Genomic DNA, 25,951 nt, shown 5'->3' with positions numbered 1-25,951 from the left:
ATGTCAGCAGAGAGAACTGTGGTCATGATGTCAGCAGAGAGCTCTGTTTTTGCAAAAAGAAAACCATTTCCTCTGTAGTATTCAGCAGCTAATAAGTACTGGAAGGATTAAGGGGTACGACCGTGCTGACAACTTATCCCCTATCTAAAGGATAGGGGATAAGTTACCTCATCACGCGGGGTCCTGCCGCTTGGGACCCCCGCGATCTCGCACGCAGCATCCCGCTCTCATCAGGCCCTGGAGCGAACATCGTTCCGGGTCTGATTACTGCCGATCACGGGGCCGGAGTATCGTGACATTGCGGCTCCGCCCCCATGTGGCGTCACGCTCCGTCCCCTCAATGTAAGTTTATGGCAGGGGGCAAGACAGCTGTCTCGCCCCCTGCCATAGACTTGCATTGAGGGGCGGAGTGTGATGTCACGATGGTGGGGCTGTGACGTCACGATCACCGGCCCCGTCATCAGACCCGGAGTGGATGTTCGCTCCGGGGCCTGATGAGAGCGGGGTGCTGCGTGCGAGATCGCGGGGGTCCCCAGCAGCAGGACGCCGTGCGATCAGGAAACTTATCCCCTATCCTTTAGATAGGCGATAAGTTGTCAGCACGGTAGCACCCCTTTAAGCTAATGCTGCCACTCAGTAATCTGGAACCAGAGTCTGCCGTATCTCCTCCCACTCACTATACAGTGATATACTTTGTACTTTGTACCACAGTCTACAAATATACTGGCCATATATCTTATTGTACCTCTTCATGGTATATTCACATGTACAGTATCCTGCGTATATTTGATGTGCAAGATTTGAAGCTGCAGATTTTATGCTGCAGATTTCATTGTAAACAAATGGATTGAACAGAGCATCAAATCTGCAGCTTCAAATCCTGCATATCAAAAAAGTGCAGGATACTGTACATGTGAATGCACCCTTAAAGTTTTATTATGTTACCTGCACCATATGTATTATATCATAGTAAGCCACTGATGAACTCCTTCACAATTACATATGGTATATATAGGATGGCTTCTGTCACTGTACCTTTAACAGCTCATTACATATTCAGTAGTTGCATCATACCCCACATGGGTATAAAGGTAAAAACAGGAAGGGCTCTGTTCTCTATAAAGTCAGGCCGGACGACTACAGCTCTGAAACTTCCTTGTATTGTACACAACTCCTCCTTTTTCAGTGCTCAGACACTGGCAGCTACAAACTTTCTATCAAACTTTAGTCTCTGAGTTTTATTCTTTTTCTTTCTTTGCACTGTGGGCAATGTGGAATAGGAAAGAAGAGATCTAACAGTAAAGGTGTGGAGGACAGATCTCCTAGGACAGAGATGACACTAGTCAGGAGGGACACCTGCACTGACAGCACCCATGTAAGTAACCACTCCTGTCATTCACATAGCAAACTGCAGACGGCTATATCACAATTCATAATCCGCATGGGATACAAAGCAAGAAGCATTGATCTAATGTCTTTGAATGTGACCCTTGTGTTCTATGGGAGGAAATGCTATTTTAGGAGCTAAAAGTAAAAAAAAAAAAATGTCTATGAATCATCTTATTCTGTCTAATCCAGGAAAGCTGGGTAATAATTAATACAACCACCACTACAGATCATCTATACTTGCCACACTATTTTCCAGAATCCTAGGTAGATTTTCTTTTCAGGAGTCTTAGAAAGGTGTGTGGCAACCCCTATGTGATCATATAATCTGTTTTGTCCCATCGCTTACTAGTATGCTAAAATAATAGCTTTGTTATAAAGTAATATATTCCCTGATCCAGTATTGCCTGATAACTGCGCAGAATAGTCCCATGAGATTTCTGGTAAGCTGAGTGACAACCTCTAGGGAAGCTGTAACAGTAGACATTTCCCAGAAACTAACATATCAATTAACATGGAGTTTTTAATCATTTTCACAGGTTTTGTTCTGTTATTTTTTTTAGGCGATAAGAAAAATCGCTGTCTCAATGCTGAGACCCCCACCAATCAGCTGAAAGAGCCAGAAGAAGCGCATGCTTAAGTGCTTCACTCACTGGCTTGCCGTGATCTCTCTCCTACAACCTCATTATAAAACTATGGAGCAGTCCAAAGAAGCTGGATGGAGATTTTTGCGAGTTGGAGAGTGCTTCTCCTGACTTGTTCAGCTGATCAGTAGGGAGTAAGATAAAACATGTCTTCTAAAATATTTATCTTCTCTCTTCCCTCTTTTACATACTCTTTATGGTAAATTATCATTATTAAAGGGGTACTCCAGGGGGAAACTTTTTTTTTTTTTTTTTTTTAATCAACTGGTGCCAGAAAGTTAAACAGATTTGTAAATTAGAAAAAATAGGAGTACGCGCTAGGAAAAATAGCAATAGTGAGATGAATTAAATGGAACCGTGTCCTACCTTGCAATGAGTAGTGTGGTACTGAACTGAAGCAGCGGTCCTCTGGAATATGAGCACAACAGAGTTGTTTTAGCGAATAAACGAGTGGTTATACTAAATAATACAATGGATAGTAACAGTGCAAGTACCTATATTAGAATATATGGTATATTATTGGAGAATGTAATTGGATTGCAGCACTTTCTAGGAGTACAAGATGATAAGTCCTTCCACAGTGGGCCCGTTTAGAGGGTACTCCAGCGCTGCAAATTGTAATAAAAAAGAGAGAGGTTCTTCCGGTTTAGGTAAAATAAAAGCGTTCTAATAGAAATAGGTACCTGATGTCCGTTGCTAGTCAGGGACGTCGCTTTTTCGGGGTGATGGTCCTCAAAACAGGGATAGCGGGAGAACGCTCCGGCCGGTAGCGTCTCAACCTGCTTCCATCCTCGTGGTAAGTGACTCGATGTTGTGAGTAACTGATAGTGACGTCACTGTGGGGGCACGGAGAGTCCACAAAACTATCGACGCAAAACTTTCGAATTTCCTTTGTCGGGATACGTGATGTGGATGGAATGGCCTATACTTATAGGAGGACGTGGATCTGATGTTTAACCCTATGTTTACTCCCCTGGATAGGTAAGTCCTTTGATTTGTATATGGCTCAGTGCTGGAGTTTCATGTTAAAGATATGGGTACTACGCTATTTATTATTGCAATGTTTTTGTTAGGATAAAAAGCCAAACAGTTCCATTTCTTCATTAAGACCAAATGGGGCCATAGAATTTAGGTTAAAAATCCATTTGCTCTCTGATCTGGATATTTGTGCAAAAAAATTTCCCCCTCGCCAGTGTGGGGCAATTTTTTCCAGGCCAAAATAACGGGATCCTTTAACTGATTGTTGGTGGAATCGTTTCTAGTGTGCTGATAGAGGGTGTCCCTCGAATCCCCGTTGTACATTGTATTGCAACTCCATAGAGGTCATTTATGCCCTTATCTGCCCGTGTGAAAAAACATATTGGCAGAACGAAGAGACCATTAGGAACTAGAATCAAAGAACACATATACAATATACAACAGGGATTCGAGGGACACCCTCTATCAGCACACTATAAACGATTCCACCAACAATCAGTTATAGGATCCCGTTTTTTTGGCCTGGAAAAAATTGCCCCACACTGGCGAAATTTTATTGCACAATTATCCAGATAGGAAAGCAAATGGATTTTTAACCTAAATTCTATGGCCCCATTTGGTCTTAATGAAGAAATGGAACTGTTCGGCTTTTTATCCTAACAAAAACATTGCAATAATAAATATCGTAGTACCCATATCTTTAACATGAAACTCCAGCGCTGAACCATATACAAATCAAAGCACTTACCTATCCAGGGGAGTAAACATAGGGTTAAACATCAGATCCACGTCCTCCTATAAGTATAGGCCATTCCATCCACATCACTTATCCCGACAAAGGAAATTCGAAAGTTTCCAAAACACGTCGATAGTTTTGTGGACTCTCCGTGCCCCCATAGTGACGTCACTATCAGTTACTCTCAACATCCAGTCACTTACCACGAGGACGGAAGCAGGTTGAGACGCTACCGGCCGGAGCGTTCTCCCGCTATCCCTGTTTTGAGGACCATCACCCCGAAAAAGCGACGTCCCTGACTAGCAACGGACATCAGGTACCTATTTCTATTAGAACGCTTTTATTTTACCTGAACCGGAAGAACCTCTCTCTTTTTTATTAAAATTTGCAGCGCTGGAGTACCCTCTAAACGGGCCCACTGTGAAAGGACTTATCATCTTGTACTCCTAGAAAGTGCTGCAATCCAATTACATTCTACAATAATATACCATATATTCTAATATAGGTACTTGCACTGTTACTATCCATTGTATTATTTATTATAACCACTCGTTTATTCGCTAAAACAACTCTGTTGTGCTCATATTCCAGAGGACCGCTGCTTCAATTCAGTACCACACTACTCATTGCAAGGTAGGACACGGTTCCATTTAATTCATCTCACTATTGCTATTTTTCCTAGCGCGTACTCCTATTTTTTCTAATTTTGTATTATTCACTACTTGTACGCCTTACAGGGAAGCGTACAGGAGTAACGCAGCAAGGATATAGCCCACAGTTTCCTCCAGCACGGGTGATATATATTTATTTATTTTAGATTTGTAAATTATTTCTATTTAAAAATCGTAATCCTTCCAGTATTTATTAGCAGCTGTATGCTACAGGGGAAATTATTTTCTTTTTAAATTTTTTTTTTGTCTTGTCCACAGTGCTCTCTGCTGACACCTCTGTCCATGTCAGGAACTGTCCAGAGCAGCATAGGTTTACAATGGGGATTTTCTCCTGCTCTGGACAGTTCCTGATAAGGGCATCAGGTGTCAGGGAGAGCACTGTGGACAAGACACAAAAGAAATTCAAAAAGAAAATATTTTCCTCTGTAGCATACAGCTGCTAATAAGTACTGGAAGAACAAATATTTTTTAATAAAAGTAATTTACAAATCTGTTTAACTTTCTGGCACCAGTTGATTTAAAAAAAAAGTTTTCCACTGGAGTACCCCTTTAATTATTATTAGTACTACTACTACTACTGCTACCACTATGACTGGATGAGGCTCTGTGCACACCACTGGCAAAAGCTCAATTGCAGATTCAGCCATATTTGACAGGAAAAAGTCTCCTGTCAGCAGTAGTAGTTTCATTCATGTAATGGATCTGGCAGAATGTTGTTAATTCCAATATGAATGATGCAAATGTGGGCAAAGACTAAATTTACTCCTTTGTAAGCCTTAAATTCAATGGGTGTTTAGACAATTTAACAAAAAAAAAAACAACAACTAACATTTCAAACAATATCTGTGGTGCCATAATGATTTTAGATTGCTTAATAGGTATGTTATGCTAGGTAATTCTTGAGGGGTTTTAAAGACTATTATGTTCTGAGTGTCGTGAGTGTACATCTGATGAAGAGGCTCTAACGCCTCGAAACGCATTATGTGTGGCAAATAAAGCTTTGGATGACTTCATCTTCCTGCCTTTGAATGGTGGCTTGTGCTGCTGAGCCGGTGTTTTCTACTCTTCTTTGGATTTACGGTATACTGTTAGGCGGTGCTGCCTCCTTGCCGATCCCAGGAGCTGCACCACCTACACTCATGCTGTCATTGTGGTTGTGTCTAATACACAACCTGATCCGGTGAGCAGACTGTGGGCACCAAACCAATGTCTAAAGCCTTTTGTTTTTCTCACCCTATACAAACGATATTGCCCTATGAGGAGCTCTGCCCCCCCCCCCTCTTCTTTTTTTTTCTTTTTGTGGCTAATTTTGAAATGATTGTGCAATGGTCCTAAAAATAGCTTTTTTTTTAAATTACTTTTACATCTATGCTCTGCTGTAGGTTGGATTGTCGAATGCATCCAACTAAAACATTAAATAAAACATATTACATCTGTGTAAAAAAAAAAAAAACTAGATTCAGGGTAGGCCATCAATATTAAATTGACAAATGTCCATCTTCCAAAAAACATTTAAAATAAACATTGACCAGACCTTACAAAATTTTCAATAGGGGTAGAAGGGCAAGACTTACTGGAAACACTTACTTTGAAACAAGTTGACATTGCTGACCTGAGATTGAGCTTATATGCGCTCTGTGGACTCTCTTCTATTGGTTGGCAATGCACCAAACTTTCAGAAAGACTCTCAAACCCTTTGGTTCTGAGGAACAGATATCTAGCAGGGCACATGTCAGCAATAAATCATCCAATAGACAAGTAAGAATGTGGTTCACCAGACTCTAGATAAGATAGAACACAGCAGGTAAAGTCAACATTGGAGAAAATAGACAATAAGCTTAGTAAATTGAACGTATATAGGAACACATATAGATTAATCTCTAAGACATTCCATCCATGGTAACTGTCTTTGAATGTGTATCTACCCAGGTAATGATCTCTCACTTATAAGTTCACTGTCCTGACAAGATCATTTAATGTGTTAAAAAAAAAACATAATATGTTTACTCTACTATATACAAATAGATAGTTGAGGACGGCTCTCATTTTGCTGGATCCAATATGACATTACATAGATGTGCATTCATTTCAAGTAATACTACATTTTTCTTACAGCAGCCCTGCCAGGTGAATTAGACAGCTAACCAGAACTTCCATTAAAGGGGTACTCCGGCCCCAGGGCATCTTATCCCCTATCCAAAGGATAGGGGATAAGATGTCTGAGATTGTGGGGGTCCCGCTGCTGGGGACCCCCGCAATCTTGCATTCAGTACCCACCTGTAAGCACTGCTGGAAGCTCTCAGTGTTATGCCTCCCGACCACGGGGACGAAGTATCGTGACGTCACGACCCCCCCCCCCCCCGTGACGTCACGACCCCCCCCCCCGTGACGTCACACCCCTCCCCCTCAATGCAAGTCTATTGGGAGGGGGTGTGACGGCCATCACGCCCCCTCCCATAGACTTATATTGAGGGGGTGGGGCATGAAGTCACATGGGGGCGGAGTCGTGATGTCACGATACTCCGTCCCGGTGGTATAACACTGAGAGCTTCCAGCAGTGCTTACAGGTGGGTGCTGCATGCTAGATTGCGGGGGTCCCCAGCAGCAGGACCCCCACAATCTCAGACATCTTATCCCATATCCTTTGGATAGGGGATAAGATGTCTTGGGGCCGGAGTACCCCTTTAAAGATATTAGCTCATTCTCCGAGGTTAGAGAGGCCAGACCGTTGGCATTTATTTGATCAATTAACCCATTTAAGCCAACAGTACAAAAATAGCTAACAAAGAATGCACTTTGGTAAAAACTGGAAGGTTTACCAAAGGTGGAGCCTTGCGATATAATAATTTTTTAGCTGTTTAGAGATCATATAAGCTTTATTACCTTGCATCAGAAGAGTTAGAACAATGAAACACAAGGGGGGGATTTATGAATAGTTTTACCTCTCTTTATCGCTTTTCTTTGGCGCAGTGATTTTTTGTGCCAAAGTTTTGTGACTTTCCATTTAGGAGGTCTTACTAAAAGAATATACCTAGTTGTGATGTCAATTGATATCATGCAGCGGTTAGGCATTTTATGATGTGCAACTTTTCAGTTTGTTGCATCTTTTGGCATAACTGTGTGAACTAAGGTGCAATTCTACACCAGCGACTGTGGACGGTAATATTAAAAAGTCGCACAAAAAGTCACAGAGGGGGCACCATATAAAGTGGAGTACAGAAGTAAGAAATGTGATCAGCACCAGATTTATCACATGCCCTGCACCATGTCATAAATTTAGTACAGATATACAGTTTCCACTACACAAATTAAAGGAGTAGTCTACTGCAGAGTATTGTTAGTCCGTTGTGCCTGGGCTGAAAAATGTAAAAGAAACTTTAACTCACCTTTCTCTGTTCCCCCATTGTTCCTTCTTCCATTTGCTCGGATCGTCACACAGCACTCAGCCTATCACTGGCCGAGGTGGGACATTGGTGATAGACTGAGCGCCGTGTGACGATCTGTGCACATGGAAAAAGACAGAAGACCGGACCGGAGGACCGATCAGCTGTAGCGGTGCTACGGGGGAACGCAGGAAGATGAGTTAAAGTTTCTTTTTTTTCCCCAGCTGGGCACAAAAGACTAAAAATACTCTGCATGTAACATGTAGCTAAACATGTTAAAGGAAGGATTAGGAGAAATAAATGTCATCATATCAGAGATAACAGAAGGACACAACTCAGCGCCAGTCCCTTTGCTGAACGAAAGTGCAGGGGGACTAGAGTCAGAGAAAAACAAACACAGTACAAGTCAGGGGAGAAGATCTGGAAACAAAAGGGTTAACAAACAGAAATAAAATGGTAGCCTAGTCGGGTCAAAATCCAAATAACTGTAAAGTTTGTGAGACAAAGCGTTAACTGTATAACAAGCCAGAGTCAGGATAACCAGAGATCAAAATAAGCATGCAGGAAAGAAGCTAGTGCTAGGAGAAAGCTATCACAGGAAACAAACCAGCACAGCGTGGACAACAAGGTATAACACCATTGGCTAGTAGTCCACGCCTCCCGATTGGGCCGGGCATTATCACCGCAGTGAGTGACGCTGCAGCTGAAGACAGGAGGAATTGGAATGAGAAACAGATCCCCAGGCAGAACCACCAATTACAGGGCCCTTGTGCAAAACCAGTATATGGCCTCACTGTTGCTTGAATATAGGTTTTAGTCAAAGAGCATTATATTACTACTGTATAATCAAAGAGTAAGGCGAATAATTATCTCAGCAGCACTAGGCTCTCAGGGTCCATGTTCATGGTATGACCATATGTATGGTATCTAAGGCAGATAAAAAGCAAGACCAATCAAACTAATAAGAGCTTTAGGCCCAACAGGATAAAGAGGTCAATCACTCATGTTCCTACTATGAAGCCAAAAAGAGAGACATTCTCGCATATAGATGAAACAGCCTGTTGCCCAAATGAACTTGGCCCAGCTATCGTGTGACCGATGCTGTCTGGTGAATAAATAATGTGTCATGCGCTGCGCTCCGGCCGCAAGCTCCGGCTGGGAGCGCAGTGTCCAGGGGTCCCCATCTGCCAGCGGGGCTGGTATTCGCATCACATGACGCGCCCACATGCGAATCCCAGCCCGTCACTCACCCCGCTCTGCTGCTTCTGTGACTCAGCTCCGGCACGCGGGTCCCCGTCACCTAGGGCGCGCGCGCCAGAGCTCTGAAATTTAAAGGGCCAGTGCACCCATAATTAGTGTTTGCACCTGACATCACATTATAAGTCCCTGCACCCCCCACACTTCCCTGCCGGATCTTCAGTGCCCCTAGCCTGAGATTAAGCATTCCCTATAGCCTGTTTGCCTTGTTCGTGTACCCAGACCTTCCGCTACGTTATTTGAATCCGCACCTTTGGTGCCTGCCTTGACCTTCTGCTAAGTTTGACTACGCTACTGCCATATGCTCCTGTATCTCGCCTTGCTCAGCTACCTGTGTGGTTGAGCCGTGTCGGGGGTAGCAACCTGGGTGTCGCCTGCTGCAGCAAGCCCATCCTGCCTTGCGGCGGGCTTTGGTGAAGACCAGTGGCACCTTAGACTCCGCTCCCAGATACGGTCCGAGTCATCAGCCACACAGTTTAGAGGATCCACATCCAGCTCCGTTACATAATGTTCACACAGCGCTCAGCCTATCATTGGCCGAGGCGGGACATTGGTGATAGGCTGAGCGCCGTGTGACGATCTGTGCACATGGAAAAAGACAGAAGACCGGACCAGCTGGGCACAAAAGACTAAAAATACTCTGCAGTAGACTACTCCTTTAATGGGGTAAAAAGACATGCACCTACTCCCCTCTTGATGAATTCCCCCAACTTTATCTTTAGTTATCTTTCAGCATTGCAGGTCTGACAAATAGCATAAAGGAAACAAATTAGTAAAATTTCAGGTACTTTTAACTTATTATTTGAGTTTTGTTATGACAACATGCATGTAACATGTAGCTAAACATGTTAAGGGAAGGATTAGGAGAAATAAATGTCATCATATCAGAGATGATCAGATAACAGAAGGACACAACTCAGCGCCAGTCCCTTTGCTGAACAAAAGTGCAGGGGCTCTAGAGTCACAGAAAAACAAACACAGTACAAGTCACGGGAGAAGATCTGGAAACAAAAGGGTTAACAAACAGAAATAAAATGGTAGCCTAGTCGGGTCTAAATCCAAATAACTGTAAAGTTTGTCAGACAAAGCGTTAACTGTATAACATAGTTGTATAGCCGTGTCGGAGGTAGCAACCTGGGTGTCGTCTGCTGCAGCAAGCCCATCCTGCCTTGCGGGGGGCTTTGGTGAAGACCAGCGCCACCTTAGACTCCGCTCCCCGATACGGTCCGAGTCATCAGCCACACAGTTTAGAGGATCCACATCCAGCTCTGTTACATAATGTTATTGATATTGCATGAAAAAGCCATAGGTTATAAATGACAGGGCCGGGTACACCAGATTGGCTCATCACTTGACTATTAGATAGAAATCCCCTTCTAAGATGTCCCTATAGGCCTGTTGGATGCCACACAATTGTCTATTTAGCATTCCCCGGGCCTGTATACATTGATATACTTTTTCGTTCCATGCAGACTTCGCATCTGGCATGGATGTTCAAAGATTTTTCTAACATATGTGCTGAATGTGAAGCATAAAAGTGATGTGCTGCTTTCTGGTTATCCTTCGATCTGTGAGTAATATGTACTGACTTCCTGGTGAACTTATGGGGGGGCTAGTGCTTAAACACAGAAGCTAGTCTGTGCATGCAGAGATGCAGGAAAGAAAATTGCAAAAAAAGAGAGCATCTGATGAGACTGTTTTTTAAAATTCCTTACAACAGTGTTTCCCAAGCTGGGTGCCCCCAGCTGTTGCAAAACTACAACTCCCAGCATGCCCGGTCAGCCGAAAGCTCACTGGTTGGGAAACACTGCCTTAGATTCTAATACACAATGACATTTGTCATAGCTGTGTTCAGCTAGTATGGACAGCTAATAAAAAGCAAGTAGCCAACACCAAATAAAAGTATATAGCAGGTAAGCATGTCATCCAGTGTAACAACTGGACACAAATGTTACGTTTTCTTTGTTCTTAGAGTAAAGTAGCTTTAAAGTGGAGCTAGAATTTACAACCTCTTTTGCGCTGCCATTGTGCAACTCAGTTGCTGATCCTATTATCGTGACCTTTACAGTTATGTGGTTAGAAATGACATAAATGACACAATATCAAGTCAATGTTTACTAGTACCTGTGTATATACGTATCAGGTAGCAAGAAAAAGTGTGCATTACATCAAAATGTTCTGCCTCCAGGTATGCAGAGTGTCACTGGCTGGAGAATTAGAGATTGCTGGAAAGTAGAGCTGCTACAGAACCTCTTAGGAGACAAAAAGAGCGTGAGTGATGGGACTCCAGGAAGTTCTGATTCAGCAAGTTTAGTTAGAGATAGACATATCAATGTCATCTGTTAAAAGATAACATTAAACCCTTGTTGGCATGACATGAAAAACATCTAAACTGAAAATGAAACTCCATTAAACTTCACACAATTTATATTCACTTATCAGGAAAGTGACAAAGAGCATTTCCACCATACAAAACCACCATTAACCCCTTAACTACTTGGGGACGGAGCCCATTATAACCCTAAGGACGGGAGCATTTTTTGCAATTCTGACCACTGTCACTTTAAGCATTAATAACTCTGGGATGCTTTTAATTTTCATTCTGATTCAGAGATTGTTTTTTCGTGACATATTCTACTTTATGTTAGTGGTAGTGGGGAAGAACATTTTGGAGACCGCAAAGTAGTCGCCTCCAAACTGTAGCCCTCCAGGTGTTGCAAAACTACAACTCCAAGCATGCCTAGACTGTTCAGGCATGCTGGGAGTTGTAGTTCTGCAACATCTGAAGGGCCAGATATTGCAGAACTACATGCCCAGCATCCCTGACTGTCTGGCCATGCTGGGAATTGTAGTTTTGCAACATCTAGAGGGCTACAGTTTGGAGACCACCATATAGTGGTCTCCAAACTGTGCCACTTCAGATGTGGCAAAACTACAACTCCCAGCATGCCCAGACAGTCAGTGCATGCTGAAAGTTGTAGTTTTGCAACATCTGGAGGACCACAGTTTAGAGACCACTACACAGTGGTCTCCAAACTGTGATCCTCCAGATGTTGCAAGACTACAACTCCCAGCATGCCCAGGCAGCCTTTGGCTGTGTGGGCATGCTGGGAGTTGTAGTTTTGCAGCTTTTAGAAGGCCACAGTGAAGATCACTTATCGCGATCTTCACTGCAGCCTTCTCCGCCGCACTTTCCGGCCGCCACTCCTCCTGCTGCAGCCGCTGCTCCGGGATGCTGCCTCCGCCGCCTCCGAACGTCCGGGTAAGCTGGACCATGCTCTCTCCTTGACACCCGTGTTCCCCCCGCTCTGTACCGACTTCGATAGGTGGGCAGAGCGGGGGGAAATTAACTCTAACCCGCCCCCCTCCTGCCATTGGTGGTCAGCCTGACCGACCAATGGCAGGGGATAGGAGGGGGTGGCAAAACTGCCACCTCGCTCCTATCCTTTAGGCTGGTCGGAGCTGTCTCTGACAGCTAGGATCATGCTTATTTTCCGTGAGATTCCGGATCGCGGCAAATCGCAGTTCTGAATTGACCTGCGATTTGCTGCGATCGCCGACATGGGGTGGTCTCAGGACCCCCCTAGGCATTGCCACGGGATGCCTGCTGATAGATATCAGCAGTCATCCCGGTCCGATCACCGCCCGGCGAGGTGCGGTGAGCGGAAATACAGAGGGCGTATAGATACACCCTCCGTCCTTAAGTGACGGGATGCGAGGGTGTATTCATACGCCCTTCATCCCCAAGGAGTTAAGGACTGAAACATTTTACACCTTTTTTGAATATCTGACCACTGTCACTTTAAACATTAATAACTCTGGAATGCTTTTAGTTATCATTCTGATTCAGAGATTGTTTTTTCATGACATATTCTACTTTAACATAGTGGTAAAATTTTGTTGTAACTTGCTTCCTTTCTTAGTGAAAAATCCCCAAATGTTATGAAAAATTTGAAAATTTTCATTTTTCTAACTTTGAAGCTCTCTGCTTGTAAGAAAAATGAATATTCCTAATGAAAAAAATGTTATTCACATATACAATATGTCTACTTTATGTTTACATCATACAATTGACATATTTTTACTTTTGGAAGACAACAGAAGGCTTCAAAGTTCAGCAGAAATTTTCCAATTTTTCACAAAATTTTCAAACTCACTATTTTTCAGGGACCAGTTCAGGTTTGAAGTGGATCTGAAGGGTCTTCATATTAGAAATACCCAGCAAATAACCTCATTATAAAAACTGCACTCCCCCCCCCCCCAAGTATTTAAAATGACATTCAGTCAGCATTTTAACCCTTTGGTGTTTCACAGGAATAGCAGCAAAGTGAAGGAGAAAATTCACAATCTTCATTTTTTACACTCGCATGTTCTTGTAGACCCAATTTTTGAATTTTTACAAGGGGTAAAAGGAGAAAATTTATACTTATATTTGTAGCCCAATTTCTCTCGAGTAAGCACATACCTCATATGTCTATGTAAATTGTTCGGCGGGCGCAGTAGAGGGCTCAGAAGGGAAGGAGAGACAAGAGGATTTTGTAGAGTACGTTTTTCTGAAATGATTTTTGGGGGGCATGTCGCATTTAGGAAGCCCCTGTGGTGCCAGAACAGCAAACCCCCCCCCACATGGCATACCATTTTGGAAACTACACCCCTTGAGGAATGTAACAAGGAATTAAGTGAGCCTTAATACCCCACAGGTGTTTAACGACTTTTGCATATGTAAAAAAAAAACGTATTTTTTCACTAAAATGTGTGTTCCCCCCCAAATTTCACATATTTGCAAGAGTTAATAGCAGAAAATACCCCCAAAATTTGTAACCCCATCTCTTTTGAGTATGGAGGTACCCCATAAGTTTACCTGAAGTGCACTACGGGCAAACTACAATTCTCAGAAGAGGAGTCATATTTGGCTTTTTGAGAGCAAATTTGGCTCTGGGGGCATGTCGCATTTATGAAGGCCCTATGGTGCCAGGACAGCAAAAAAAAAAAAAAAAACACATGGCATACCATTTTGGAAACTAGACCCCTTGAGGAACGTAACAAGGAATAAAGTGAGCCTTAATACCCCACAGGGGTTTCACGACTTTTGCATATGCAAAAACAATTTTTTTTTCACAAAAATGTGTTTCCCCCCAAATTTCACATTTTTGCAAGGGTTAATAACCAAAAATACCCCCCAAAATTTGTAACCCCATCTCTTCTGAGTATGGAGGTACCCCATAAGTTGACCTGAAGTGCACTACGGGCGAACTACAATGCTCAGAAGAGAAGGAGTCATATTTGGCTTTTTGAGAGCAAATTTTGCTCGGGGGGCATGTCGCATTTAGGAAGCCCCAATGGTGCCAGGACAGCAAAAAAAAAAAACACATGGCATACCATTTTGGAAACTAGACCCCTTGAAGAACGTAATAAGGAATTAAGTGAGCCTTTACGTCCCGTCCTTCCAGTGCGGGGGACCTCACCTGGAAAATGTTGGCCAGGGACGATCCTGGCACCTATAACTCTAGACCCTTGGGAAGTCCGGCCTGATCTTTCTCGGTCAGCAAAGATCAGGAACCTTAGAACTTCTTCTTGGTACTGGAGGAATGTCCCTGTGTTGCCAGCATACTGGGATAGTACAAAAGCATTGTACATTGCAACCTGTACCAAGTAGACCGCAACTTTTTTGTACCATGCCCTTGTTTTCCGCATGGAGTTATATGGCTTGAGGACTTGATCTGAGAGATCAACTCCCCCCATATACCGATTGTAGTCCAGAATACAATCAGGCTTGAGGACCGGTCCCACGGTACCTCGCACAGGGACAGGGGTGCTGCCATTCCCATGAATAGTGGTGAGTATAAGGACATCCCTCTTATCCTTATACTTCACCAATAACAGGTTATCATGGGTCAGGGCATGGGACTCACCCTTGGGGATAGGCGTCTGGACCAAATTTAGAGGGAGGCCTCTCTGGTTCTTCCCCACGGTCCCACAAGCGGACGTGGATCTGGCGGAAAGGGATTTGAACAGAGGGATGCTGGTATAAAAGTTATCCACGTACACGTGGAAACCCTTATCCAGCAATGGGTGCATAAGGTCCCAAACGAGTTTCCCGCTAAAACCCAGAGTGGGGGGACATTCTGGGGGTTCAATACGAGAATCTCGTCCCTCATATACTCTAAACTTGCAAGTGTACCCGGAGGTACTCTCGCAGAGTTTGTAGAGTTTCACGCCATACCGTACCCGCTTCGAGGGAATATACTGGTGGAAGATGAGTCTCCCCATAAAACTGATGAGAGACTCATCTACCGAGAGGTCCCTGAGCGGTACGTAGGCCTCTAAAAATTTGGCCCCAAAGTGATCGATGACCTGCCTCACTTTGTAAAGCCGTTCATAGGTGGGATCACCTCGGGGCGGACATGCCGCATTATCTGCATAATGCAGGCATTTCCGAATGGCCTTGAACCGCTTCCGTGTCATTGCCATACTGTAAAGCGGAGTCTGAAAGAGGATGTCCCCGCTCCAGTAATGATGAGCACTTGTTTTTTTGACCAGGCCCATATGCAGCGAGAGGCCCCAAAATGTCCTCATTTCCGCTGCATCAATGGCGCGCCATTCATTGGACATGGCCAAAAATGAATCGGGGTGGTGGGCAATGAACTGCTGGGCATACAAGTTTGTTTGCTCCACCATGTGATTGACCAGGCTGTCACTGAAAAAAAAATTAAAAAAGTCTAGAACAGTGAAGCCAGCATTGTCAATCCGGATTCCTGAGTCACCAACAAACTCAGGAATCCATGGCTGATAACCCTCTGGGGGGGCTCCAGACAGTGTCATCGGAAGGGGGCTCCAGTGCACTTGTCTGGGGGGCCGGACTCCTATTACGAGCGGCATTGCCACTCGTACTAGTGTCGGCCACTGGGTCACTTTCATGGGGGGGTGCATGGCCTCGCCTGGCGGCGTCTCCGTCGCCGTACAGGGGACTCATCATCACTACTAGATGATGAGGAGGACAAGGAAGAACACAAAAAAGTAGGATCTTCCTCGTCGTCACTGGCAGATTCGGAGTCAGAGGCTAAAAAAGCGTAAGCCTCCGCTGCCGAAAATGCCCGGCGAGCCATCGCCTTTCTTCTATGGCGGTGGGGGGACGGGCGGTGACGGGGGGGGGATAGGCGGTGAAGTATGTAGTGTGGTGCTTGGTGTACTACTTTATATAACGGTGTGTAATTATCCCTCACACACCGTTATAATGGGGGGGGGGGGGGGGAAACGCTGTGGTGCACGCAGCACCCTGAACCCCTAATAGGTCCCTGGTGACACTGATCACAGGGCCCTAGGGGCCTATTAGGGGGTCAGGTGGGGGGGGGATTTTTTTTTTTATACTTTCACTTTTATTTTATACTTTCACTTTTATTTTACACCTACCTTTCCCTGAAAGAACACTGTCCCTGCACTAGGAGGGCAATCGCCGGGGATGAGGGGGCTCCGGAGCACAGAGGGGGGGTCCTGGTCCTCTTCTGGCACCTCTGCCCGCTGACTGAACTCAGCGAGCGTGCAGGGCTGCCTGAGGGGACCGTTAACCCCTCCTCTGCCGCGCTGCTATTGGCCGGACGATCGCCGGCCAATAGCAGCGTTGTTGGGGCGGTGACAGTATTGTCACCGCTCCCAGCAACCGAAGGTGATTGGCGGTGTATCGTACATTGCTGATCACCTTCGTTTTCAGGGTCATCGGGTCGCAAGTGACCCGAATGACCGGAATCGTAGGAGATTGCTCGCGTGAATTTGCGAGCGCTCTGCTGCGATCGCCGACATGTGGGGGTCCCGGGACCCCCTTCGGCGTTTGCATGGCATGCCTGCTGAACGATTTCAGCAGTCATGCCATTCCGATCTCTGCCAGGCGCCGCGGCAGGGACCGGAATATACCATGACGTACATGTACGTCATGGGTCATTAAGTACCGGGGTCCCATGAAGTACATGTACGTCATGGGTCCTGAAGGGGTTAAATATAGGTCATTGAGTCATCCTTTTCTGTGAATGCTACTCTGTCTTTTCAGGTGTATCTGTTTCAGTCAATATGGCTGTCAATAAAGCATACCTGTCAGATCCCACAAAAGAAAAAATGTTACTCAGTACCTAATCCTGACCATTTACATGCCATTTTTATGCCTCTATAACCAATATTCATTATAAAAATACCTCTTTTCATTAGCTCACAGTGTTAGAAATTGTCTCAGGGGAAGGGGGCGTGTCCCTCCCTTGTGGCAGGGGGAGGTGATTGGTGTTTCTGCTCATGCAGCCTTGTTCAGGAGACATCTCTTGTCCATGACTCAAGGACAAGCCTGATACTTCTGGAGGGCTGTTTAATGTCCCAGCATGTATGGGGACCCTAGTGGTGGGATTTTCAGAAGCCGTTTTCTTTACTAAATCTTTTTTTTTAAACAACCATGTTACAAAAGGTCTTTTATTTTCATCAGCATAACAACATATAAAAGGTTTTTGGATCTGACAGTGCCCATTTAAAGTTTACCCAGGGGTTGTTATGGATGGAAAATGTGCCCAGTTGTCGAGCAATACTGGAGCTTGGGATAGTAACTTGGCAGAACACTAGTAAAGTACAATACCTGTGAGACCTGCATTGACAGGCATATTGGTTGTCACTGTATGTTCCGCAACAGAATATGGTTAAGGGAAGGGTCACACAAAACGCATATGCAGAGTATTTGACGCTGCAAGAAATCTGCCGGGCAGTGGGAACTATGCTGCGCATGCGCTAGAAGCACATACACCAGGCTTTCCCTGCCTGTGTCTGCAGTAAGGTTTGGAGGCGGGCCACGCTTCATAGTTATGTCGGTGTGCTTGGCTGCCTCCAAATGTCACTGAACACACAGGGCTGTGGCGGAAAATATGCTGCATATGTGATGTGTGTGACCCTACCCTAATACTGTATTACCAGCGATATATAGTTCCTTATGGCAATTTCATATATTATGGAATATACTTGGTTTTAGTGTGAGATCAGTCTGAGTTTCCGGGACTGGAGACAGGACGTCACACCATGCCCCCTTGTGATGTCACGCCACGCCCTCTCCATTCATGTCTATGGGAGGGGGCTGCACGGGGATTGCGAGAGGGTCCCAGGCCCCTCGCGATCATACATTTTACCCCCTATCCTTTGGATAGGGAATAAGATGTCTATGGGCAGAATACCCCTTCAAATAACTTTTTGGCACAAGTAAGAGATCTGTTTGGTTGCTATGAGGCCTGGCTTCTCTGTAATAACACCAAACTGTTAGAGCATATGGGGAGGAAGTGTTGTTATAAGGACATAGCAGAGAAGCTCTGACCGCTGTTATTCTGACAAAGTATAACTGGGTTTACACATAGGGGAAGATTTATCAAAACAAAAAGTAAAATCCTCTTTGTTTCCTATAAAACAATTCTGAAATTGCTCTGGTAAATTGAAAACTGAGCTATGATTGGTTGCTGTGGTCAAAGACAGTTTTGATAAATGTAGCATAAAGTATTTTTGTGTTTGGTCAGGATTTTGAACCAAAACACAGAGTGGAATAGGCACATAGAAAATTTGTAATGGAATAATGTGTGCCTTAATCTGTGTTTTGGACACAAAGCACAGATTGGTGGAGTTCTGAAGTGATGGGTAACCTTCTGGAAGTTTTTCCCATCTGCACACAGACTCTGGGGGAGATTTATCAAAACCTGTCCAGAGGAAAAGTTGCCCAGTTGCCCATAGCAACCAATCAGATCGCTTCTTTCATTTTGCAGAGGCCTTGATAAAAATGAAAGAAGCGATCTGATTGGTTGCTATGGGCAACTGGGCAACTTTTCCTCTGGACAAGTTTTGATAAATCCCCCCCAGAATCTTTGGTGCTCAGCCAGATTGACCATTAGGTTCTTGCCCACCTCTCTTTCACCAATACGCTTCTCACCAGATTACTTAGTTTGGTGAAGCAGCTTGCTCTGGGAAGAGTCTTGAGTTTTTAAACTTCTTCCGTTTAAGAAATATGGAGGTGACTGTGCTCTTGGGAACTTTCAGTGTAGCAGATATTTTTAGTGGCCTTCTCCAGCTCTGTGGCTCCAAACAACCCTCTACAGGCAGTTCTTTCTACCTCATGACTTGGTTTTTGCCCTAATATGCATTGCCAGCTGTGAAACCTTATATAGTCAGGAGTGTGTCTTTCAAAATCTGTGAAGTAAAAGTCCCGTTTTCTTTTGGTGCAATCCACTGAGGGAGACGTGATCATTCATATCACTAATTCTAGTGGCTATAACACATACACAATGCGTTTCTATGCTCCCCGTCAGATAGAATGGCATATAATAGGTATATGCTATCCCATCTGACGAAGGGGCCCCAAAGCTTAGAAACACGTTGTTTATGTGGTATATCCAATTAACTCATATCAGTCATATAAATGATCACGTCTGTTGGTGAACTGCATCAAAAAACAGGACTTTTACTTAACAGATCTTTAGCTTACTTCGGCTGTTATGCTCCAGCTCCGACACCTGGGAGGCTGCATTATCTTTCTTATCTTTATAATGGTTGTGACTGCTAACCAACCTAATAAGGTAAGCATGCCAAATTGGGGGCTACTACATCATTTCTTCCATACCTGTGACAAACATATTGCCCTATGAGATGCCTTGCTTTTGTTTCACTTAAATTTGTCTATTCAATTGGATTTACCACAGGTGACTCCATTCAAGGAAGAAACATCTCAAAGATGATCAAGAGCAGGGCTCGTGCAAGGATTTTTGCCACCCTAGGCAAAAGCTAATTTTGCCTCCCCCTTTACTCTGCCCATTGGCACACCCCACCTTACTTCTGGGGTGACATACTGTAACAAGCCCCCTCCTCATGTAATTAGCTTTCTACTGGGGTGACACACTGTAGCGAGTGGTTCGGATGCTGGTTGTCTAACTTTCTTGCGGCAGGCAGAGTGGCGTCCCCCATCAAGAGGGCGCTCTAGGTGGCTGCCTATTTTGCCTATAGGCAGAGCCGGCCCTGATCAAGAGGAAATGGGAGACCCCTAGAGACAGATTTCAAGTGTCATAGCAAAGGGTCTGAATAATTTCACCGGTGATTGTTCACTATAACAATTAACTGTTTGATCTCTGTTCCTGAATACTGTCGAAGTGATTAATTTTGTATTGAATACCGAAATAATAAACCCAGTAAAAAGGTAATTTAGTCTGACTTCAGCTTTACTACAAGAGGTGCTGTCTTTTCGTGCTTAGGTGAAATATTGTATTGTAGAAGCTCACATGCTATAGTCACCTATCCGGGTACTGGAGAAGCTATGTAGGGTATATCTTAGAATAGACCAGTGATTTTTTATATATTTTTTGCATTGTGGGTCACATGTGATTGACACTAGAAGCCTGTAGTCCTAAAATGATTAAAGGGGTACTCCACTGCCCCAGCATTCAGAACATTTTGTTCTGAACGCTGGGTGTGGGCTGCTGGGGATGTAATGTCACAGCCATGCCCTTGGGAAGATCACGTCACCTCAATGCAAGTCTATGGAAGGGGGCATGACATCTGCTGTCATGTCCCCTCCCATAGACTTGCATTTAGGGGGTGTGGCGTTACGTTAAGACCCCCGCAGTAGGGCTGGGCGGTATACCGGTTCATACCGAAATTTTTGTGCAGCACGATATGAATTTTTCCCATACCGCAATACCGGTTGGGCCCCTCACCCTCGGGAATGAATGAATCAGCCCAGCGCTGCACTGTCCGCACATCGGGGAGCTAATCATATGTTACCCGCCAGCGCTGTTCTGCTCCCCCCACCAAATCATGTGACCCGCCAGCGCTGTTCTCCCCCCCCCACCAAATCATGTTACCCGCCAGCGCTGTTCTGCTCCCCCCCAATAAATTATCAGCCCAGCGGGGTACTACTCACATATGTGACCCGCAAGCACTGCCCTCCTCCTCTTTGTTGTGGGCTGCTGGTGCTGGAACTCTATACTGTACGCAAGTGGTCTCCAACCTGCGGACCTCCAGATGTTGCAAAACTACAACTCCCAGCATGCCCGGACAGCCAACGGCTGTCCGGGCATGCTGGGATTTGTAGTTTTGCAACAGCCGGAGGGCCGCAGGTTTGAGACCACTGCTGTACGCTGTATCTCTATGCCCGGGCTGCAAAAGATAAAGAAAATAAACTTTAACTTACCTACGTCGGCCTTACGCTGGGGATGGGAACGTCGGACAGCCGTCAGCCTATCACTGGCCGCAGCGATGTCCCGCCCCGGCCATTGATAGGTTAAACGCACTGTCATGTAAGAAGCCGGCCAGAGCTCCTTACATGACAGTGGGCTCAGCCTATCACTGGCCGGGGCGGGACATCGCTGCGGCCGGTGATAGGTTGACGGCTGTCCGACGTTCCCGTCCCCAGCGTAAGGCCGACGTAGGTAAGTTAAAGTTTATTTTCTTTATCTTTTGCAGCCCAGGCATAGAGAAACAGCGTACAGCAGTGGTCTCAAACCTGCGGCCCTCCAGCTTTTGCAACAGTGATAGGCTGAAGGCTGTCCGACGTTCCCGTCCCCAGTGTAAGGCTGATGTAGGTAAGTTAAAGTTTATTTTCTTTATCTTTTGCAGCCTGGGCATAGGGATACAGCGTTCAGCAGTGGACTCAAACCTGAGGCCCTCCAGCTGTTGCAAAACTACAACTCCCAGCATGCCCAGACAGCCGTTGGCTGGAGACCACTGGCGTACAGTATAGAGTTCCAGCGCCAGCGGCCTGCAACAAAGAGGAGGAGGGCAGTGCTTGCGGGTGACTTATGTGAGTAGTACCCCTCTGGGTTGATAGCTAATTGGGGGGGAGCAGAACAGCGCTGGCGGGTAACATGATTTGGTGGGGGGGGAGCAGAACAGTGCTGGCGGGTAACATGATTGGGGGGGAGCAGAACAGCGCTCGCGGGTCACATGATTTGGGGGGGGGGGGTTGAAAGAAATACCATTATATACTGTGGAACCGCCATAAGTTATAAAAAATACCGTGATACACATATTTGGTCATACCACCCAGCTCTACCCCGCAGCCAGCACCCAGTGTTTGGAACAAAATGTTCCGAATGCTGGGCACCTTTAAGCTATTCCTGATCTAAGGATTTTTCAATATAACAGCAGTTCATTTGCAGGATAATAAATAGGAGCTTACGATCTAACCAGTTTAATTGTGCAGGAATGTCTGACCCTGAAATCTTGCAACTTTCACTTGTGCATGCCATGACCCAAGAAGCCGGCAGTCAGTCGAGGATTACAATTCTCATTTCATATCATCAGTTTCTACTTCTGTCATGTAAAGTCCATTTTATCATGGAGATGGGAGGTTATGTGAAGCTTGCAGCACAAGGAAGGAAGTGGATGCAGTAGTGCAGAAAGCCGAGGTTGGGGTGGGGGGACAACGTAAAATCATATAAGCAAAAAAGCAGAAGCAACTAAAAAAAAAACGAGGAAGTAGTTTAGGGCTTTCTCCACCATCATGTGTCGTTTAATGTAGCTGACAGTCAAAAGAGCCCGAGGTCATCTGTCAAATACCTGAGGAATGGTGAGTAAACGACTGTGCAGGTATATTACCACTGTGCCTACTCGGCCTGCAGTGTTTTAATTCAATTCAGGAAGACCTAGCTAACCTGCTTTTCTGTAGCGACCACTCTATCTATGATATACATAAAGCTTAACTATTGTTTAATAAAAGGTTTAAATAGGTTTAAATTCCTTATCATTACTAGAACTCTGCTTGCTGTCAGCAAATGGGAAAACTGTTTATATCAACAATCAAATGATTCTAAGGTTTGTAATAGTTCTATCTAGTCTAGACAATCTTCTGCAAGCCATCTTTGTAGTTTGCACATCATATGTGCAAATATATCAGTGCATTCATAATGAGATGCAAATGTTGGATTTTCACTTAGATTAAAAAAAAACTAACAAAAAACTTGTTTGTGACAAACGTTAGGCTGCTGCCATATTATACGTTGTCTCTGGTGAGGATGGACCATGTGTTAAGGAACTTGGCTTATTGCTAAATGAATGTGGAGACAAAGATGTAAGGTACTGCTGAGAATTGCTTAAAGGGGTACTCCACCCCTAGACATCTTATCCCCTATCCAAAGGATAGGGGATAAGATGTCTGATCGCGGGGGTCCTGCCGCTGGGAACATCCACGATCTCTCCTGTGGAACCACCAGTCATCTGCTGCATGGAGCAAAGTTTGATATGTGACGCAGATGACACAGGGTGCTGCAGGAGAGATCGCGAGGGTTCCCAGCGGAGGGACCCCCGCGATCAGACATCTTATCCCCTGTCCTTGGATAGGGGATAAGATGTCTAGGGGCAGAGTACTACTTTAAAAGAGAAGTATTCTGGCTACTTGCAAGCTTTATGTGAAGTATATTATTTCAGTTAATACAAGCACAAGAAAAAATAGAAAGAAGCCGGAACTGCAGGCATGCATACGCTATGAACATCGGCACACCAGGGATGTAAGGACCGCTATGGATGTAAGTCCATGAAAAATATATAAATGTAAAAAGTGTAACGGAGCACTCATCAGGCCGAAGCGCCAAGCGGCATGATGCGGTCCATGGCCAGCGTCTGAACTCCCCCCGGTTCCATCTGCCGCCTCCCCGCTCCGGTCCGAAGAGGACGTCTGTATGCTTATTAAAAGCTTGGTTTATCGGGTGAGTGCTCCGTTACACTTTTTACACTTATATATTATTTCAGTGCCACCCCTATATTTTGTCCCATCATACAGTGTACAAATAACTACACCATACAGTGGCAAATAGTACAATGCCTATATAACAGTGATACATTGCCTATATAACAGACCAAATAACACATCTACACAGTTACTTAGTTACTAGCGCTATACAGTGCTGCACCATGTGCCTGCACACATAATATACTGTACATTCCCTAAGTAGCAATGCCTCATACAATACTGCTAATACAATACCAACATTACGTGACCAAATAATAGCTCCATACATAGTGCAGTATAATATCTAAATAATAGTGTTATACATATAATATGACAGGGGGTTTGGGGCTTATTAAGAAGCAGAGGATGATAGCAGAAACAAAAAAACTCATAGGCCCAGATTTATCAAACTGTGTGAGAGAAAATATAGAGAGATTTTCCCACAGCAGCCAATCACAGCTCAGGTTTCACTTTACCTCAGCTTGTTAGCTGAGCTGTGATTGGCTGCTGTGGGAAAATCTTTTCTCTCACACAGTTTGATAAATCTGGGCCAAAGTCCCCCATTCACTCATTTTAGTTCCAATGATGCTGCTGCTCTTGAGCCCCAGCAGAAGTGCCCTGAGGTCACTGCAGACAGTGCAAGGGACACTGCGGCTAGTCAATGACCTCAGCCATGTACAAGGGCAAATGTCCAATGTTATAATAGAAACCTATAGTTTACATAAGACTGCACATATACTTAATACATTACCCTTTGGGGGGTATTTATCAAAGGATTTATGTGTCTTTTTTTAACTTAACTTTGGCGCAATACTTTAGCGCAGTGTCTTTTTGCGCCAAAGTTTGGTGCATCTTCTCCACTGTCATTTTTAAAACTTTCTCAAAATCCCACGGTCCTGTGTGTGATTTCAACTTTAGTCAGTAATTCATCATTTGCGCCATTTGGCGCAATTTTGGCGCAAATCCCTTTTTTTGGCGCAAATCCCCGCCAAGAAATTTTGCACATAGAAAACACACTTAGACAGAAAAATGTAAAGGCGTCAAAATACATTAAAAAAAATTTATTGTGAAAGCAGCGACGCCTCCAGGGCTGCTCAATACTGTCCTGCGACATAGTTGTCTCTGAGGAACCTTCACCCTCCGTTGAGCCAGCATTGGACATGGCCACACAGGTTCAGGAAAGGTAAGCACTAAAGCAGTGGTCTCCAACCTGCAGACCTCCAGATGTTGCAAAACTACAACTCCCAGCATGCCCGGACAGCCAACGGCTGTCCGGGCATGCTGGGAATTGTAGTTTTGCAACATCTGGAGGTCTGCAGGTTGAAGACCACTGCACTAAAGTAAAAAAAAATAAAAAAAAATACCCAAGTTGAAAATAAAATCCATTTCACATGGTGGCTATAAACCCCACAAAAGAAAATAAAACTCATGTCGCTTGCTGATATACTGCAGGAGGGACTCTACGAAATGGCTGCTCTACAGGGTAAAATACGCGTCCTCTGTGGCGGTAAGTTCTGTGTAAAAGGCGCTGTGAACGGCTGATTTCAACATTTGAGCCAAAATTACTAACAACTTGCACCAAATGATAAATTTGGTGCATGTCCACGGAAACCAAAGTGAAAAAAAAAAAGGGAAAAAGAAACTGTCAACGGGCAAAATTGATAAATACCCCCCAATGTGTTTAAAAGAAACTGTTAAATGGCAAAACTGGGAGCACAAATGCAGTTTAAATCCATGTTTCATGGTCCTGACATTTGTAGCATGTAGCATGACAGAGAAGATCAGGAAAAAACTGCCGGCAGGTTAATGTGTCCTAATGCTTATTTAAGGGGGCAGTAAACCTATCGTCTGTCTGATATTTCTTTCCAATGCTGGTGAATTCATTCGGTTGTTTCCTGTTATCGATCAATAAAGGGTAAGAGTAGTAATTTGCAATGATATGACTGACAGGGGTTAAATGAGCATGATCACTACTTTAGCTCATATATTTCCTCTGCTGAAAGTGAGAATGGCACAGCTGTATACAGGGACTGACTGGTTCTGTTATATTTTCCAGGCAGAATAGTGTTGAATATGACTCTTCTTTCCCCTCAAAATACCAGACTGTCACATTTCATTGGGAGAGGATTAAGCACAATACCTGTTAGGTACTTTTTACAGTATATGGACCCTAATGG

The 25,951-nt window shown here is 44.5% G+C and overlaps 1 protein-coding gene across 7 annotated transcripts in view; it reads left to right on the top strand.

Moving 5' to 3' along the window:
- The first annotated feature begins 1,090 nt into the window (after positions 1–1,090).
- The window catches only part of PLCG2 (phospholipase C gamma 2), a 203,758-nt gene continuing 178,897 nt past the window's right edge, over positions 1,091–25,951 (top strand). For 3 of the 7 annotated variants that reach the window (XM_056525832.1, XM_056525825.1, XM_056525826.1), the window contains exon 1: positions 1,091–1,375. The gene's annotated coding sequence lies outside the window, so the exon portion shown is untranslated. Of the gene's footprint in view, positions 1,376–22,210; positions 22,617–25,133; positions 25,690–25,858; positions 25,922–25,951 lie in introns of those variants that run through there. The other 4 variants (XM_056525831.1, XM_056525827.1, XM_056525829.1 and 1 more) reach the window with 4 other exon arrangements.

Source organism: Hyla sarda, chromosome 6 (assembly GCF_029499605.1).
Source record: "Hyla sarda isolate aHylSar1 chromosome 6, aHylSar1.hap1, whole genome shotgun sequence".
NCBI lineage: Eukaryota > Metazoa > Chordata > Amphibia > Anura > Hylidae > Hyla > Hyla sarda.
The sequence above is the reverse complement of the archived record's forward strand: the minus strand, read 5'-3'. Positions and strand labels throughout refer to the sequence as shown.